This window comes from Saccoglossus kowalevskii, chromosome 13 (genome assembly GCF_978046115.1).
Source record: "Saccoglossus kowalevskii chromosome 13, keSacKowa6.1, whole genome shotgun sequence".
Classification (NCBI taxonomy): Eukaryota; Metazoa; Hemichordata; class Enteropneusta; family Harrimaniidae; genus Saccoglossus; species Saccoglossus kowalevskii.
The window spans coordinates 32,562,157-32,583,548 of NC_140653.1; positions in this window are offsets into that span (position 1 = coordinate 32,562,157).

Here is a 21,392-nt window from a genome sequence, read left to right on the forward strand (position 1 = left end):
TTGAGATGACAGCACATTATTATCTGTGTGGGTTGACAGCACAGTCTCATCTGTGTAGTTGGCAGCATATTCTTATCTGTGTGAGTTGGCAATACATTCTCATCTGTGTGAGCTAGCAGCACATTCCCATCTGTTGAGTTGACAATACATTCTCATCTGTTGAGTTGACAACATATTCTCATCTGTGTGAGTTGGCAGCACATTCTCATCTGTTGAGTTGGCAATACACCCTCATCTGTGGAGTTGACAGCACATCCTCATCTGTGTGAGTTGGCAGCACATTCTCATCTGTGTGAGTTTGTGATACATTCTCATTTGTGGAGTTGGCAATACATTCTCACCTTTGTGAGTTGGCAGCACATTATCATCTGTTGAGTTGGCAATACATTCTCATCTGTGTGAGTTGGCAGCACTTTCTCACCTGTGGAGTTGGCAATACATTTTCATCTGTGTGAGTTGGCAATACATTCTCATCTGTTGAGTTGGTAGCACATTCTCATCTGTGGAGTTGACAGGACATCGCCATTTGTGTGAGTTGGCAGCACATTCTTATCTATGTGAGTTGACAAAACATTCTCATCTGTGTGAGTTGGCAATACATTCTCATCTGTTGAGTTGACAGCACATTCTCTTCTATTGAGTTGGCAATACATTTTCATCTGTGTGAGTTGGCAATACATTCTTATCTGTTGAGTTGGCAGCACATTCTCTTCTATTGAGTTGGCAATACATTTTCATCTGTGTGAGTTGGCAATACATTCTCATCTGTGAGAGTTGGCAATACATTCTCATCTGTGCGAGTTGGCAATACGTTCTCATCTGTGTGAGTTGGCAATACATTATCATCTGTGTGAGTTGGCAATACATTCTCATCTGTGTGAGTTGGCAATACATTTTCATCTGCCTGAGTTGGCAGAACATTCTCATCTGTGTAAGTTGGCTGCACATTCTCATCTGTGGAGTTGACAGCACATTCTCATCTGCTGAGTTGGCAATACATTCTCATCTGTGTGAGTTGGCAGCACATTCTCATCTGTAGAGTTGGCAGCACATTCTCATCCGTGTAAGTTGGGAGTACATTCTCATCTGTTGAGTTGGCTATACATTCTCGTCTGTGTGAGTTTGCAGCATATTCTCATCTGTTCAGTTGGTAATACATCCTCATCTGTGGAGTTGACAGCACATTATTATCTGTGTGAGTTGGCAATACATTATCATCTGTGTGAGTTGGCAGCACATTCTTATCTGCTTGAGATGACAGCACATTATTATCTGTGTGGGTTGACAGCACAGTCTCATCTGTGTAGTTGGCAGCATATTCTTATCTGTGTGAGTTGGCAATACATTCTCATCTGTGTGAGCTAGCAGCACATTCCCATCTGTTGAGTTGACAATACATTCTCATCTGTTGAGTTGACAACATATTCTCATCTGTGTGAGTTGGCAGCACATTCTCATCTGTTGAGTTGGCAATACACCCTCATCTGTGGAGTTGACAGCACATCCTCATCTGTGTGAGTTGGCAGCACATTCTCATCTGTGTGAGTTTGTGATACATTCTCATTTGTGGAGTTGGCAATACATTCTCACCTTTGTGAGTTGGCAGCACATTATCATCTGTTGAGTTGGCAATACATTCTCATCTGTGTGAGTTGGCAGCACTTTCTCACCTGTGGAGTTGGCAATACATTTTCATCTGTGTGAGTTGGCAATACATTCTCATCTGTTGAGTTGGTAGCACATTCTCATCTGTGGAGTTGACAGGACATCGCCATTTGTGTGAGTTGGCAGCACATTCTTATCTATGTGAGTTGACAAAACATTCTCATCTGTGTGAGTTGGCAATACATTCTCATCTGTTGAGTTGACAGCACATTCTCTTCTATTGAGTTGGCAATACATTTTCATCTGTGTGAGTTGGCAATACATTCTTATCTGTTGAGTTGGCAGCACATTCTCTTCTATTGAGTTGGCAATACATTTTCATCTGTGTGAGTTGGCAATACATTCTCATCTGTGAGAGTTGGCAATACATTCTCATCTGTGTGAGTTGGCAATACGTTCTCATCTGTGTGAGTTGGCAATACATTATCATCTGTGTGAGTTGGCAATACATTCTCATCTGTGTGAGTTGGCAATACATTTTCATCTGCCTGAGTTGGCAGAACATTCTCATCTGTGTAAGTTGGCTGCACATTCTCATCTGTGGAGTTGACAGCACATTCTCATCTGCTGAGTTGGCAATACATTCTCATCTGTGTGAGTTGGCAGCACATTCTCATCTGTAGAGTTGGCAGCACATTCTCATCCGTGTAAGTTGGGAGTACATTCTCATCTGTTGAGTTGGCTATACATTCTCGTCTGTGTGAGTTTGCAGCATATTCTCATCTGTTCAGTTGGTAATACATCCTCATCTGTGGAGTTGACAGCACATTATTATCTGTGTGAGTTGGCAATACATTATCATCTGTGTGAGTTGGCAGCACATTCTTATCTGCTTGAGATGACAGCACATTATTATCTGTGTGGGTTGACAGCACAGTCTCATCTGTGTAGTTGGCAGCATATTCTTATCTGTGTGAGTTGGCAATACATTCTCATCTGTGTGAGCTAGCAGCACATTCCCATCTGTTGAGTTGACAATACATTCTCATCTGTTGAGTTGACAACATATTCTCATCTGTGTGAGTTGGCAGCACATTCTCATCTGTTGAGTTGGCAATACACCCTCATCTGTGGAGTTGACAGCACATCCTCATCTGTGTGAGTTGGCAGCACATTCTCATCTGTGTGAGTTTGTGATACATTCTCATTTGTGGAGTTGGCAATACATTCTCACCTTTGTGAGTTGGCAGCACATTATCATCTGTTGAGTTGGCAATACATTCTCATCTGTGTGAGTTGGCAGCACTTTCTCACCTGTGGAGTTGGCAATACATTTTCATCTGTGTGAGTTGGCAATACATTCTCATCTGTTGAGTTGGTAGCACATTCTCATCTGTGGAGTTGACAGGACATCGCCATTTGTGTGAGTTGGCAGCACATTCTTATCTATGTGAGTTGACAAAACATTCTCATCTGTGTGAGTTGGCAATACATTCTCATCTGTTGAGTTGACAGCACATTCTCTTCTATTGAGTTGGCAATACATTTTCATCTGTGTGAGTTGGCAATACATTCTTATCTGTTGAGTTGGCAGCACATTCTCTTCTATTGAGTTGGCAATACATTTTCATCTGTGTGAGTTGGCAATACATTCTCATCTGTGAGAGTTGGCAATACATTCTCATCTGTGTGAGTTGGCAATACGTTCTCATCTGTGTGAGTTGGCAATACATTATCATCTGTGTGAGTTGGCAATACATTCTCATCTGTGTGAGTTGGCAATACATTTTAATCTGCCTGAGTTGGCAGAACATTCTCATCTGTGTAAGTTGGCTGCACATTCTCATCTGTGGAGTTGACAGCACATTCTCATCTGCTGAGTTGGCAATACATTCTCATCTGTGTGAGTTGGCAGCACATTCTCATCTGTAGAGTTGGCAGCACATTCTCATCCGTGTAAGTTGGGAGTACATTCTCATCTGTTGAGTTGGCTATACATTCTCGTCTGTGTGAGTTTGCAGCATATTCTCATCTGTTCAGTTGGTAATACATCCTCATCTGTGGAGTTGACAGCACATTATTATCTGTGTGAGTTGGCAATACATTATCATCTGTGTGAGTTGGCAGCACATTCTTATCTGCTTGAGATGACAGCACATTATTATCTGTGTGGGTTGACAGCACAGTCTCATCTGTGTAGTTGGCAGCATATTCTTATCTGTGTGAGTTGGCAATACATTCTCATCTGTGTGAGCTGGCAGCACATTCCCATCTGTTGAGTTGACAATACATTCTCATCTGTTGAGTTGACAACATATTCTCATCTGTGTGAGTTGGCAGCACATTCTCATCTGTTGAGTTGGCAATACACCCTCATCTGTGGAGTTGACAGCACATCCTCATCTGTGTGAGTTGGCAGCACATTCTCATCTGTGTGAGTTTGTGATACATTCTCATTTGTGGAGTTGGCAATACATTCTCACCTTTGTGAGTTGGCAGCACTTTCTCACCTGGGGAGTGAATTGGCAATACATTCTCACCTGTGGAGTCGCCAATACATTCTCATCTGTTGAGTTGGCAGCACATCCGCTTCTGTTGAGTTGGCAATACATTCTCATCTGTGTGAGTTGGCAATACATTCTCATCTGTGTGAGATTGCAATACATTTTCATCCGGCGAGTTGGCAGCACATTCTCATCTGTGTGAGTTGGGAATACATTCTCATCTGTTGAGTTGGAAATACATTCTCATCTGTGTGAGTTTGCAGCATATTCTCTTCTGTTCAGTTGGTAATACATCCTCATCTGTGTCAACTCCACAGATGAGAAGAACTGTAGCACCAATGTCTAATGCCACAAAATGATTATAACCATAAATGACTAAAATACCAGCACAAAGACTAAAGACCGACACAACATGAGCTATATACCCTCAGCTACAAATAATAATCCAAAGTTTCACACACAGACCTATATATAAGAGCAACAACTTTGTTAGATCATAATTATTTAGAAACAGACAAATGTATCAGCGTATCTAAGAATCCTTCTCTGGCATAGGTCATGTAAGCTTGCGAATCGATTCATCTTGTCAGTTTCTCAGTGAATATAGTCGGGCAATCGATATATCGTGTCAGTTTCTCAGTGGACATAGGGAGTTATTTATAGGTGAGAACAGTCACTCTGACGCACGTGAGGATAATGCCACGTCTGGTTGTTAACATTTACGTTATAGTGACTACAATGTCACCCTTGAATTATATTGTGTTAAGCGAGAACACACGTAAAAATACCCATCCTCACGCGTACACGTGACTAAGGTCGATTTCCGGTCCAACTGACGTACGTGAGAATTACGTGGGCATGGTAATTTTTTTGCATTTTAAATACCTGACATAGGCGGGCAATCAATATATCTTGTCAGTTTCTGAGTGGATATAAACGAGCAATTGATTCATCTTGTTAGTTTCGCAGTGGATATAGGCGGGCAATCAATATATCGTGTCAGTTTCTCAGTGGACATAGGCGGGCAATCGATATATCTTGTCAGTTTCTCAGTGGATATAGGCGGGCGATCGATCCATCTTATCAGTTTCTCAGTGGATATAGGCGGGCAATCATTATATCGTGTCAGTTTCACAGTGGACATAGGTGGGAAATCGATATATCTTGTCAGTTTCTCAGTGGATATAGGCGGGCGATCGATCCATCTTATCAGTTTCTCAGTGGATATAGGCGGGCAGTCAATATATCGTGTCAGTTTCTCAGTCGACATAGGTGGGCAATAGATATATCTTGTCAGTTTCTCAGTGGATATAAACGAACAATTGATTCATCTTGTTAGTTTCGCAGTGGATATAGGCGGGCAATCAATATATCGTGTCAGTTTCTCAGTGAACATAGGTGGGCAATAGATATATCTTGTCAGTTTCTGAGTGGATAAAAACGAACAATTGATTCATCTTGTTAGTTTCGCAGTGGATATAGGCGGGCAATAGATTCATTTTGTCAGTTTCTCAGTGGATATAGGTGATCATTCGATATATCTTGTAAGTTTCTCAGTGGATATAGGCGGGCAATCGATATATCGTGTCAGTTTCTCAGTGGATATAGGCGGGCAATTGATTCATCTTGTCAGTTTCTCAGTGGATATAGACGGCCAATTGATTCATTTTGTCAGTTTCTCAGTGGATATAGGTGAGCATTCGATATATCTTGTCAGTTTCTCAGTGGATATAGGCGGGCGATCGATCCATCTTATCAGTTTCTCGGTGGATATAGGCGGGCAATCGATATATCGTGTCAGTTTCTCAATGGACATAGGCGGGCAATCGATGTATCTTGTCAGTTTCTAAGTGGATATAGTCGAGCGATCGATCCATCTTATTAGTTTCTCAGTGGATAAAGGCGGGCAATCGATATATCTTGTCAGTTTCTATTTTTATATATAGCAATTTTTTTATATAGAAAGATTTATATGGTATAATTGTGTGCTAATGGATACGTGCGCATTATATCAAAGGAAATATCAATGTTTTGTCAATGCCCGTGCCAGAAGAGCGCTATTATTCAGAATATAACTACAATTTAGGTTGGCAATACATTTTCATATGTGTGAGTTTGAAATACGTTCTCATCTGTTGAGTTGGCAGCACATTCTCATCTGTGTGAGTTTGTGATACATTCTCATCTGTGGAGTTGGCAATACATTCTCACCTTTGTGAGTTGGCAGCACGTTATCATCTGTTGAGTTGGCAATACATTCTCATCTGTGTGAGTTGGCAGCACTTTCTCACCTGTGGAGTTGGCAATACATTTTCATCTGTGTGAGTTGGCAATACATTCTCATCTGTTGAGTTGGTAGCACATTCTCATCTGTGGAGTTGACAGGACATCGCCATTTGTGTGAGTTGGCAGCACATTCTTATCTATGTGAGTTGACAAAACATTCTCATCTGTGTGAGTTGGCAATACATTCTCATCTGTTGAGTTGACAGCACATTCTCTTCTATTGAGTTGGCAATACATTTTCATCTGTGTGAGTTGGCAATACATTCTCATCTGTTGAGTTGGTAGCACATTCTCTTCTATTGAGTTGGCAATACATTTTCATCTGTGTGAGTTGGCAATACATTCTCATCTGTGAGAGTTGGCAATACATTCTCATCTGTGTGAGTTGGCAATACGTTCTCATCTGTGTGAGTTGGCAATACATTATCATCTGTGTGAGTTGGCAATACATTCTCATCTGTGTGAGTTGGCAATACGTTCTCATCTGTGTGAGTTGGCAATACATTCTCATCTGTGTGAGTTGGCAATACATTCTCATCTGTGTGAGTTGGCAATACATTTTCATCTGCCTGAGTTGGCAATACATTCTCATCTGTGTGAGTTGGCAGCACATTCTCGTCTGTAGAGTTGGCAGCACATTCTCATCAGTGTAAGTTGGGAGTACATTCTCATCTGTTGAGTTGGCTATACATTCTCATCTGTGTGAGTTTGCAGCATATTCTCATCTGTTCAGTTGGTAATACATCCTCATCTGTGGAGTTGACAGCACATTATTATCTGTGTGAGTTGGCAATACATTATCATCTGTGTGAGTTGGCAGCACATTCTTATCTGCTTGAGATGACAGCACATTATTATCTGCTGAGTTGGCAATACATTCTCATCTGTGTGAGTTGGCAGCACATTCTCATCTGTAGAGTTGGCAGCACATTCTCATCCGTGTAAGTTGGGAGTACATTCTCATCTGTTGAGTTGGCTATACATTCTCATCTGTGTGAGTTTGCAGCATATTCTCATCTGTTCAGTTGGTAATACATCCTCATCTGTGGAGTTGACAGCACATTATTATCTGTGTGAGTTGGCAATACATTATCATCTGTGTGAGTTGGCAGCACATTCTTATCTGCTTGAGATGACAGCACGTTATTATCCGTGTGGGTTGACAGCACAGTCTCATCTGTGTAGTTGGCAGCATATTCTTATCTGTGTGAGTTGGCAATACATTCTCATCTGTGTGAGCTAGCAGCACATTCCCATCTGTTGAGTTGACAATACATTCTCATCTGTTGAGTTGACAACATATTCTCATCTGTGTGAGTTGGCAGCACATTCTCATCTGTTGAGTTGGCAATACACCCTCATCTGTGGAGTTGACAGCACATCCTCATCTGTGTGAGTTGGCAGCACATTCTCATCTGTGTGAGTTTGTGATACATTCTCATTTGTGGAGTTGGCAATACATTCTCACCTTTGTGAGTTGGCAGCACTTTCTCACCTGGGGAGTGAATTGGCAATATATTCTCACCTGTGGAGTCGCCAATACATTCTCATCCGTGTGAGTTGGCAGCACATTATCATCTGTTGAGTTGGCAATACATTCTCATCTGTTGAGTTGGCAGCACATCCTCTTCTGTTGAGTTGGCAATACATTCTCATCTGTGTGAGTTGGCAATACATTCTCATCTGTGTGAGATTGCAATACATTTTCATCCGTCGAGTTGGCAGCACATTCTTATCTATGTGAGTTGGCAATACATTACCATCTGTGTGAGTTGGTAGGACATTCTTATCTGCTTGAGTTGGCAGCACATTCTCAACTGTTGAGTTGGCAACACATTATCATCTGTGTGAGTTGACAGCACATTCTTATCTGTGTGGGTTGACAGCACATTCTCATCTGTGTAGTTGGCAGCACATTCTTATCTGTGCGAGATGGCAATACATTCTCATCTGTGTGAGTTGGCAGCACATTCTCATCTGTTCAGTTGGCAATACATCCTCATCTGTGCAGTTGACAGCACATTCTTACCTGTGGAGTTGCCAATACATTTTCATCTGTGTAAGTTTGCAGCACATTCTCATCTGTGTGAAATGGCAATACATTCTCATTTGTGTAAGTTTGCAACACATTCTCATCTGTTGAGATGGCAATACACTCTCATCTGTGTGAGTTGGCTGCATGTTCTCATCTGTTCAGTTGGCAGCACATTCTCATCTGTGGAGTTGACAGCACATCCTCATTTGTGTGAGTTGGCATCACATTCTTATCTGTGTGAGTTGGCAGCACATTCTCATTTGTTGAGTTGGCAATGCATTATCATGTGTGTGAGTTGGCAGCACGTTCTCATCTGTTCAGTTGACAGCACATTCTCATCTGTGTGAGTTGGGAATACTTTCTCATCTGTTGAGTTGGAAATACATTCTCATCTGTGTGAGTTTGCAGCATATTCTCATCTGTTCAATTGCTAATACATCCTCATCTGTGGCGTTGACTGCACATTCTCATCTATGTTAGTTGGCATTAGGTTATCATCTGTGTGAGTTGGCAATATATTCTCATCTGTGTGAGTTGGCAGCACATTCTCATCTGCCTGAGTTGGCAGCACATTCTCATCAGTTGAGTTGGCAACACACTCTTATCTGTGTGGGTTGACAGCACATTCTCATCTGTGTAGTTGGTGGCACATTCTTACCTGTGGAGTTGCCAATACATTTTGATCTGTGTAAGTTTGCAGCACATTCTCATCTGTGTCAGTTGGCAATACATTCTCATCTGTTGAGTTGGCAGCACATTCTCATCTGTTCAGTTGGCAGCACGTTCTCATATGTTCAGTTGGCAGCACATTCTCATCTGTTCAGTTGGCAATACATTCTTATCTGTTGAGATGACAGCACATCCTCATCTGTGTAAGTTTGCCGCACATTCTCATCTGTGTGAGTTGGCAATACATTCTCATTTGTGCAAGTTGGCAGCATATTCTCATCTGTTCAGTTGGCAGCACATTCTCATATGTGGAGTTGACAGTACATTCTCATCTGTGTGAGTTGGCAATACATTCTCATATGTTGAGTTTGCAGAACATTCTTATCTGTTGAGTTGGCAATACATTCTCATCTGTGCGAATTGGCAATACGTTCTCATCTGTGTGAGTTGGCAATACATTCTCATCTGTGTGAGTTGGGAAAACATTCTCATCTGTGTGGGATTGCAATACATTTTCATCTGCATGAGTTGGCAGCACATTCTCATCTGTGTAAGTTGGCAGCACATTCTCATCTGTTGAGTTGGCAATACATTCTCATGTGTGTGAGTTGGGAATACATTCTCATCTGTTGAGTTGGCAATACATTCTCATCTGGGTGAGTTTGCAGTATGTTCTCATCTGTTGAGTTGGCAATACATTCTCATTTGGGCGAATTGGCAATACGTTCTCATCTGTGTAAGTTGGCAATACATTCTCATCTGTGTGAGTTGGGAAAACATTCTCATCTGTGTGGGATTGCACAATGTTCTCATCTGTTCAGTTGGTAATACATCCTCATCTGTGGAGTTGGCAATACGTTATCATCTGTATGAGTTGGCAATCTATTCTCATCTGTGTGAGTTGGCAGCACATTTTCATCTGCTTGAGTTGGCAGCACATTCTCATCTGTTGAGTTGGCAACATATTCTTATCTGTGTGAGTTGGCAATACATTCTCATTTGTTTGAGCTGGCAGCACATTCTCATATGTGTGAGTTGGCAATACATTCTCATCTGTTCAGTTGGCAATACATCTTCATCCGTGGAGTTGACAGCACATTCTCATCTGTGTGAGTTGGCAGCACATTCTCATCTGTGTGAGTTTGCATCATATTCTCATCTGTTCAGTTGGCAAAAACATCCTCATTTGTGGAGTTGACAGCACATCCTCATCTGTGTGAGTTGGCAGCACATTCTCATCTGTTGAGTTGGCGGCACATTCTCATCTGTGTGAGTTGGCAATAAATTCTCATCTGTGTGAGTTGGCAATACATTCTCGTTTGTGTGAGTTGGCAGCACATTCTTATCTGCTTGAGATGACAGCACATTATTATCTGTGTGGGTTGACAGCACAGTCTCATCTGTGTAGTTGGCAGCATATTCTTATCTGTGTGAGTTGGCAATACATTCTCATCTGTGTGAGCTAGCTGCACATTCCCATCTGTTGAGTTGACAATACATTCTCATCTGTTGAGTTGACAACATATTCTCATCTGTGTGAGTTGGCAGCACATTCTCATCTGTTGAGTTGGCAATACACCCTCATCTGTGGAGTTGACAGCACATCCTCATCTGTGTGAGTTGGCAGCACATTCTCATCTGTGTGAGTTTGTGATACATTCTCATTTGTGGAGTTGGCAATACATTCTCACCTTTGTGAGTTGGCAGCACTTTCTCACCTGGGGAGTGAATTGGCAATACATTCTCACCTGTGGAGTCGCCAATACATTCTCATCCGTGTGAGTTGGCAGCACATTATCATCTGTTGAGTTGGCAATACATTCTCATCTGTTGAGTTGGCAGCACATCCTCTTCTGTTGAGTTGGCAATACATTCTCATCTGTGTGAGTTGGCAATACATTCTCATCTGTGTGAGATTGCAATACATTTTCATCCGTCGAGTTGGCAGCACATTCTCATCTGTGTGAGTTGGGAATACATTCTCATCTGTTGAGTTGGAAATACATTCTCATCTGTGTGAGTTTGCAGCATATTCTCATCTGTTCAGTTGGTAATACATCCTCATCTGTGGAGTTGACAGCACATTCTTATCTATGTGAGTTGGCAATACATTACCATCTGTGTGAGTTGGTAGGACATTCTTATCTGCTTGAGTTGGCAGCACATTCTCAACTGTTGAGTTGGCAACACATTATCATCTGTGTGAGTTGACAGCACATTCTTATCTGTGTGGGTTGACAGCACATTCTCATCTGTGTAGTTGGCAGCACATTCTTATCTGTGCGAGATGGCAATACATTCTCATCTGTGTGAGTTGGCAGCACATTCTCATCTGTTCAGTTGGCAATACATCCTCATCTGTGCAGTTGACAGCACATTCTTACCTGTGGAGTTGCCAATACATTTTCATCTGTGTAAGTTTGCAGCACATTCTAATCTGTGTGAAATGGCAATACATTCTCATTTGTGTAAGTTTGCAACCCATTCTCATCTGTTGAGACGGCAATACACTCTCATCTGTGTGAGTTGGCTGCATGTTCTCATCTGTTCAGTTGGCAGCACATTCTCATCTGTTCAGTTGACAGCACATTCTCATCTGTGTGAGTTGGGAATACATTTTCATCTGTTGAGTTGGAAATACATTCTCATCTGTGTGAGTTTGCAGCATATTCTCATCTGTTCAATTGCTAATACATCCTCATCTGTGGCGTTGACTGCACATTCTCATCTATATTAGTTGGCATTAGGTTATCATCTGTGTGAGTTGGCAATATATTCTCATCTGCGTGAGTTGGCAGCACATTCTCATCTGCCTGAGTTGGCAGCACATTCTCATCAGTTGAGTTGGCAACACACTCTTATCTGTGTGGGTTGACAGCACATTCTTACCTGTGGAGTTGCCAATACATTTTGATCTGTGTAAGTTTGCAGCACATTCTCATCAGTGTCAATTGGCAATTCATTCTCATCTGTTGAGTTGGCAATACATTCTCATCTGTTGAGTTGGTAATACATTCTCATCTGTTGAGTTGGCAATACATTCTCATCTGTTGAGTTGCAGCACATTATCATCTGTGTGAGTTGGCAATACATTCTCATTTGTGCAAGTTCGCAGCATATTCTCATCTGTTCAGTTGGCAGCACATTCTTATCTGTGGAGTTGACAGCACATTCTCATCTGTGTGAGTTTGCAATACATTCTCATCTGTTGAGTTTGCAGCACATTCTTATCTGTTGAGTTGGCAATACATTCTCATTTGTGCAAGTTCGCAGCTTATTCTCATCTGTTCAGTTGGCAGCACATTCTTATCTGTGGAGTTGACAGCACATTCTCATCTGTGTGAGTTGGCAATACATTCTCCTCTGTTGAGTTTGCAGCACATTCTTATCTGTTGAGTTGGCAATACATTCTCATCTGTGCGAATTGGCAATACGTTCTCATCTATGTGACTTGGCAATACGTTATCATCTGTATTAGTTGACAATATATTCTCATCTGTGTGAGTTGGCAGCACATTTTCATCTGCTTGAGTTGGCAGCACATTCTCATCTGTTGAGTTGGCAACATATTCTTATCTGTGTGGGTTGACAGCACATTCCCATCTGTGTAGTTGGCAGCACATTCTTATTTTATTTATTTTATTTAACACTTTATTTAAAGAGGGTAGGCCAATATACAATAAATTAATTTTCATTGGGCCCTCTGTAGGGACAAAAAACACAATATACATATTATAGGCTTGAGCCATTTACAACAAATTTTTCACTCAGATAAATTTTGTAGGTTTTCTTAAAAATGCCTAAAGAGGCTGAATTGGCAAGTTATTCCATAGGGTTACCCCTCTATACTGAAACGTCCTCTGACCCATGGATGTTTTCCATTTAGTAATGCGTAAATTATTTTTAAGAGAGGAACGTGTACTATAATTGTGGGTTTGGGAGATAGGACTGAACATTTCACTTATATATAAAGGTGCCAAGCCATTGGTTGCTATATACAATACGATACCTAGAAAATATGAAATTCTGTAATCGATAGGCAAGATACTATGTTTTTTGAATAGTTCAAACGACGATTGGCTAAAGTTGTCAGAGGAAATCACACGAACTGCCATTTTCTGAAGTTTATACACCCGACATAAATTTGATTGACTTGTATTTCCCCATACTATACAGCAATAGTCCAATAACGACTGAATAAATGAAAAATACAATGTTCTTCTGACGGAAATAGGTAAGAAGCTGCGAACTCTCATAAGAACACCAATTCTTTGGCTAAGCTTTTTACAAAGCATATCAACATGATGATCCCATGATAGAGTTTTATCTAAAACCACCCCGAGCGACTTTTCGAAACTGACTGTTTTAATTATTTCACCATTGAAGTTAACCAGAAAATCTTCGCCATTAGTATTTAGCCTTTGACGGGATCCAACAAGCATAGATTTTGATTTAGATGTGTTGATTGATATGTAATTGCAATTAACCCAACGCAAAATTGGCCAAGCATCATCATTGATGCACTTTGTGACTACATTGATACTTGGTCCAGACGATAACAGAGTTTGATCGTCCGCATACATATCAATGGAACTGTTTTCAAGAAATAATGGTAGGTCATTAATAAATAGAAGAAATAATAATGGTCCTAAAATCGATCCCTGTGGTACGCCATGTCGAATATTGACAGCATCCGACTGTTTACCCATCAAATACACAACTTGCTTTCTGTCAGTTAAATAAGAATTAAACCAAACAAGGGAGATTGGAGAAATGCCATAAATTGAGAGCTTATTTAATGATACATGTTTATCTACCATATCAAAAGCCTTGCTTAAATCAAGGAAAAGCAAACCACACAATAAGCCATCATCCATATTGCTAAGTAATGCATCGCATAGCTTAATCATAGCTGTATGGCAAGAATGTGATTTCCGAAAACCTGACTGCGATTTAGAAATTAAATCATTACTGTTCAAATAATGGTATAAGTGATCATGCAGGTGTTTTTCAAAGATTTTTGAGATTATTGGGAGAAGCGAAATTGGACGAAAATTACACAAGTCCTGGGATCCGCCCTTGTGTAATGGAATAACTTTGGCATGCTTAAACATGTCTGGAAAAATACCTGATGAAATGCTAAGGTTGAATAAATAAACAATACTTTCACAAATGAATGGAGCAGAAATACGCAAAAGTTTAGATGATGTATTGTCAAGGCCAGCTGACTGAGAACTAGATAGTGAAAACAGTTGGTTCTTCACGAACTGGCATGTGACCGGCGGAATAACAAATTGTCGAGTATTGGTCAATTTGGGTTCAATAAATTTCCGTAAATTCGTAAAATATGAATCACCCACTGAAACATTGGGTCGTAACTTGTCGGCAACAGAAGCGAAATGTGTATTGAAATTATTAACAATTTTTTCGAGGTTATTGCCAACTGAAATATTAACGTTGAGAGAGTTAGATTTACCACCACTGATCAAATCGTTAAGGGTTTTCCACAAGGTGGCACTGTTGGAGCTATTGATTTTGATAAGTTGAATATAATGGTTTTTCTTAGCGGCCTTGATTAAATTAACTACCAGATTACGTTTGGCTCTATATTGGATTAGGACAGTAACATCACATTAAGTACGTGCATGCCTCTGAAGTTTGTCTCTTTCTCTAATTTTAAGTAGAATGTCCGTATTCAGCCATCCTGGCTGTCTAAATTTTTTCACACGTCTACAAACAAATGGGGCATGCGAATCACAAATATTATTAAAAATAGAATGCCAAGTCTCAAAAGCTAAATTAGTATCAGTAATGTTGTGAACGGAAATTAGAGGCGTGTTCCGAAAGTCTGTGCGAGTTGGCAATACATTCTCATCTGTTGAGTTGGCAATATATTCTCATTTGTGTGAGTTGGCAACACATTCTCATCTGTTCAGTTGGCAATACACCCTCATCTGTGGAGTTGACAGCACATCCTCATCTGTGGAGTTGACAGCACATCCTCATCTGTGTGAGTTGGCAGCACATTCTCATCTGTTGAGTTGGCGGCACATTCTCATCTGTGTGAGTTGACAATACATTCTCATCTGTGTGAGTTGGCAATAAATTCTCATCTGTGTGAGTTGGCCATACATTCTCGTTTGTGTGAGTTTGCAGCACATTCTCATCTGTGGAGTTGGCAATACATTCTTACCTGTGGAGTTGGCAATTCATTCTCATCTTTTGAGTTGGCAGCACATTCTCATCTGTTCAGTTGGCAGCACATTCTCACCTGTGGAGTTGGCAATACATTCTCATCTGTGTAAGTTTGCAGCACATTCTCATCTGTGTGAGTTGGCAATACATTCTCATTTGTGTAAGTTTGCAGCACATTCTCATCTGTTGAGTTGGTAATACATTCTCATCTGTGTGAGTTGGAAATACATGATCATTTGTGTGAGTTGGCAATACATTCTCATCTATTGAGTTGGCAATACATTCTCATCTATGTGTGTTTGCAGCATATTCTCATCTGTTCAGTTGGCAATACATTCTCATTTGTGTAAGTTTGCTGCACATTCTCATCTGTTGAGTTGGCAATACATTCTCATCTGTGTGAGCTGGCAGCACATTCTCATCTGTTGAGTTGACAAAACATTCTCATCTGTTGAGTTGACAATATATTCTCATCTGTGTGAGTTGGCAGCACATTCTCATCTGTTCAGTTGGCAATACATCCTCATCTGTGGAGTTGACAGCACATCCTCATCTGTGTGAGTTGGCAGCACATAATCATCTATGTGAGTTGGCAATACATTCTCATCTATTGAGTTGGCAATACATTCTCATCTATGTGAGTTCGCAGCATATTCTCATCCGTTCAGTTGGCAATACATCATCATCTGTGGAGTTGACAGCACATCCTCATCTGTGTGAGTTGGCAGCACATTATCATCTATGTGAGTTGGCAATACATTCTCATCTATTGAGTTGGCAATACATTCTCATCTATGTGAGTTCGCAGCATATTCTCATCCGTTCAGTTGGCAATACATCATCATCTGTGGAGTTGACAGCACATCCACATCTGTGTGAGTTGGCAGCACATTCTAAATCTGTTGAGTTGATAGCATATTCGAATCTGTGTCAGTTGGCAATACATTCTCATCTGTTGAGTTGGCAGCACATTCTCATCTGTTCAGTTGGCAGCACATTCTAATCTGTGTGAGTTTGCAGCATATTCTCATCTGTTCAGTTGGCAGCACGTTCTCATCACTGGAGTTGGCAATTCATTCTTACCTGTGGAGTTGGCAATTCATTCTCATCTTTTGAGTTGGCAGCACATTCTCACCTGTTCAGTTGGCAGCACATTCTCATCTGTGTGAGTTGGCAATAGATTCTCATTTGTGTAAGTTTGCTGCACATTCTCATCTGTTGAGTTGGCAATACATTCTCATCTGTGTGAGCTGACAGCACATTCTCATCTGTTGAGTTGACAATATATTCTCATCTGTGTGAGTTGGCAGCACATTCTCATCTGTTCAGTTGGCAATACATCCTCATCTGTGGAGTTGACAGCACATCCTCATCTGTGTGAGTTGGCAGCACATTATCATCTATGTGAGTTGGCAATACATTCTCATCTATTGAGTTGGCAATACATTCTCATCTATGTGAGTTCGCAGCATATACTTTTCCGTTCAGTTGGCAATACATCATCATCTGTGGAGTTGACAGCACATCCTCATCTGTTCAGTTGGCAGCACATTCTAATCTGTGTGAGTTTGCAGCATATTCTCATCTGTTCAGTTCGCAGCACATTCTCATCTGTGGAGTTGACAGCACATCCTCATCTGTGTAAGTTTGCAACACATTCTCATCTGTGTGAAATGGCAATACATTCTCATTTGTGTAAGTTTGCAGCACATTCTAATCTGTTGAGTCGGCAATACACTCTTATCTGTGTGAGTTGGCCGCATATTCTCATCTGTTCAGTTGGCAGCACATTCTTATCTGTGGAGTTGACAGCACATCCTCATTTGTGTGAGTTGGTAGCACATTCTTATCTGTGTGAGTTGGCAGCACATTCTGATTTGTTGAGTTGGCAATGCATTCTCATGTGTGTGAGTTGGCAGCACATTCTCATCTGTCGAGTTGACAGCAAATTCTCATCTATGTGAGTTGGCAATACATTCTCATCTGTGTGAGTTTGCAGCATATTCTCATCTGTTCAATTGCTAATACATCCTCATCTGTGGCGTTGACTGCACATTCTCATCTATGTTAGTTGGCATTAGATTATCATCTGTGTGAGTTGGCAATATATTCTCATCTGTGTGAGTTGGCAGCACATTCTCATCTGACTAAGTTGGCAGCACATTCTCATCAGTTGAGTTGGCAACACACTCTTATGTGTGGGTTGATAGCACATTCTCATCTGTGTAGTTGGCAGCACATTCTTACCTGTGGAGTTGCCAATACATTTTCATCTGTGTAAGTTTGCAGCACATTCTCATCTGTGTCAGTTGGCAGCACATTATCATCTGTTGAGTTGGCAATACATTCTCATCTGTTGAGTTGCAGCACATTCTCATCTGTTCAGTTGACAGCACATTCTCATCTGTGTACGTTTGCCGCACATTCTCATCTGTGTGAGTTGGCAATACATTCTCATTTGTGCAAGTTTGCAGCATATTCTCATCTGCTCAGTTGGCAATACATTCTTATCTGTTGAGTTGACAGCACATCCTCATCTGTGTACGTTTGCCGCACATTCTCATCTGTGTGAGTTGGCAATACATTCTCATTTGTGCAAGTTGGCATCATATTCTCATCTGTTCAGTTGGCAGCACATTCTCATCTGTGGAGTTGGCAATACATTCTTACCTGTGGAGTTGGCAATTCATTCTCATCTTTTGAGTTGGCAGCACATTATCATCTGTTCAGTTGGCAGCACATTCTCACCTGTGGAGTTGGCAATACATTCTCATCTGTGTAAGTTTGCAGCACATTCTCATCTGTGTGAGTTGGCAATACATTCTCATTTGTGTAAATTTGCAGCACATTTTCATCTGTTGAGTTGGTAATACATTCTCATCTGTGTGAGTTGGAAATACATTCTCATTTGTGTAAGTTGGCAGTACATTCTCATCTGTTGAGTTGGCAATACATTCTCATCTGTTCAGTTGGCAATACATCCTCATCTGTGGAGTTGACAGCACATTATCATCTGTGTGAGTTGGCAATACATTCTCCTCTATTGAGTTGGCAATACATTCTCATCTATGTGAGTTTGCAGCATATTCTCATCTGTTCAGTTGGCAATACATCCTCATCTGTGGAGTTGACAGCACATCCTCATCTGTGTGAGTTGGCAGCACATTCCCATCTGTGTGAGTTGGTAGCACATTCCCATCTGTGTGAGTTGGCAATACATTCTCATCTGTTGAGTTGGCAATACATTCCCATCTGTGCGAGTTTGCATCATATTCTCATCTGTTCAGTTGGCAAAACATCCTCATCTGTGGAGTTGACAGCACATCCTCATCTGTGTGAGTTGACAGCACATTCTCATCTGTTGAGTTGGCGGTACATTCTCATCTGTGTGAGTTGGCAATAAATTCTCATCTGTGTATGTTCACTATACATTCTCATCTGTGTGAGTTGGCAATACATCCTCATCTGTGGAGTTGACAGCACATTCTCATCTGTTGAGTTGGTAGCACATTCTCATCTGTGTGAGTTGGCAATACATTCTCATCTGTTAAGTTGGCAATACATTCTCATCTGTTTGAGTTTGCATCATATTCTCATCTGTTCAGTTGGCAAAACATCCCCATCTGTGGAGTTGACAGCACATGCTCATCTGTGTGAGTTGGCAATACATTCTCATCTGTTGAGTTGCAGCACATTATCATCTGTTCAGTTGACAGCACATTCTCATCTGTGTGAGTTTGCAGCATATTCTCATCTGTTCAGTTGGCAATACATTCTTATCTGTTGAGTTGACAACACATCCTCATCTGTGTAAGTTTGCCGCACATTCGCATCTGTGTGAGTTGGCAATACATTCTCATTTGTGCAAGTTGGCAGCATATTCTCATCTGTTCAGTTGGCAGCACATTCTCATCTGTGGAGTTGACAGCACATTCTCATCTGTGTGAGTTGGCAATACATTCTCATCTGTTGAGTTTGCAGCACATTCTTACCTGTTGAGTTGGCAATACATTCTCATCTTTGCGAATTGGCAATACGTTCTCATCTATGTGAGTTCGCAATACGTTATCATCTGTATGAGTTGACAATATATTCTCATCTGTGTGAGTTGGCAGCACATTCTCATCTGTTGAGTTGGCAACATATTCTTATCTGTGTGGGTTGACAGCACATTCCCATCTGTGTAGTTGGCAGCACATTCTTATCTGTGTGAGTTGGCAATACATTCTCATCTGTTCAGTTGGCAATACATCCTCATCTGTGGAGTTGACAGCACATCCTCATCTGTTGAGTTGGCAGCACATCCTCATCTGTGTGAGTTGGCAGCACATTCTCATCTGTTGAGTTGGCAGCACATTCTCATCTGTGTGAGTTGGCAATACATTCTCATCTGTTAAGTTGGCAATACATTCTCATCTGTTTGAGTTTGCATCATATTCTCATCTGTTCAGTTGGCAAAACATCCTCATCTGTGGAGTTGACAGCACATCCTCATCTGTGTGAGTTGGCAGCACATTCTCATCTGTTGAGTTGGCGGCACATTCTCATCTGTGTGAGTTGACAATACATTCTCATCTGTGTGAGCTTGTAGCATATTCTCATTTGTTGAGTTGGCAGCACATTCTCATTCAGTTTGCAATACATCCTCATCTGTGGAGTGACAGCACATCCTCATCTGTTGAGTTGGCAGCACGTTCTCATCTGTGTGAGTTGGCAATACATTCTCATCTGTTGAGTTGGCAATACATTCTCATCTGTGTGAGCTTGCAGCATATTCTCATTTGTTGAGTTGGCAGCACATTCCCATCTGTGTGAGTTGGCAATACATTCTCATCTGTGTGAATGGTCAATACATTCTCATCTGTTCAGTTGGCAATACATCCTCATCTGTGAAGTTGACAGCACATCCTCATCTGTGGAGTTGACAGCACATCCTCATCTGTGTGAGTTGGCAGCACATTCTCATCTGTTGAGTTGGCAGCACATCCTCATCTGTGTGAGTTGGCAGCACATTCTCATCTGTTGAGTTGGCAGCACATTCTCATCTGTGTGAGTTGGCATTACATTCTCATCTGTTAAGTTGGCAATACATTCTCATCTGTTTGAGTTTGCATCATATTCTCATCTGTTCAGTTGGCAAAACATCCTCATCTGTGGAGTTGACAGCACATCCTCATCTGTGTGAGTTGGCAGCACATTCTCATTTGTTGAGTTGGCGGCACATTCTCATCTGTGTGAGATGACAATACATTCTCATGTGTGTGAGCTTGTAGCATATTCTCATTTGTTGAGTTGGCAGCACATTCTCATTCAGTTTGCAATACATCCTCATCTGTGGAGTGACAGCACATCCTCATCTGTTGAGTTGGCAGCACGTGCTCATCTGTGTGAGTTGGCAATACATTCTCATCTGTTGAGTTGGCAATACATCCTCATCTGTGAAGTTGACAGCACATCCTCATTTGTTGAGTTGGCAGCACATTCTCATCTGTGTGAGTTGGCAATATATTCTCATCTGTGTGAGTTGGCAATACATTCTCATCTGTGTGAATTGTCAATACATTCTCATCTGTTCAGTTGGCAATACATCCTCATCTGTGAAGTTGACAGCACATCCTCATTTGTAGAGTTGGCAGCACATTCTCATCTGTGTGAGTTGGCAATATATTCTCATCTGTGTGAGTTGGCAATATATTCTCATCTGTGTGAGTTGGCTGTACATTCTTATTTGTGGAGTTGGCAATACATTTATATTTCTGTGAGTCGGTTGTTCATTCTCACATCTGGCGCACGAGTCAGTGAAAATATACAAATATATAAGGTTCTTATTAGTACATTTTCTTCCACCATAGTTCTGTACTTCCTTTCAATTTACTATTTTTTTAAAAAAAGTTGGTTACGTTATCGAAAGCGTGATTGACAGCTAAAACAGTGATACTGTGTGGCGCTTGTATAATGATACATGTGAAATGTAACTTTGGTAATACACACAAAAGATTAGTTGTTTGATAACGCATTTGTTTATTATTAAACTTAGAAAGAATTATGAAACTTTGAAAGGATAATTCCTGCGGTATTTTCCTGGGTTCTCACATCAA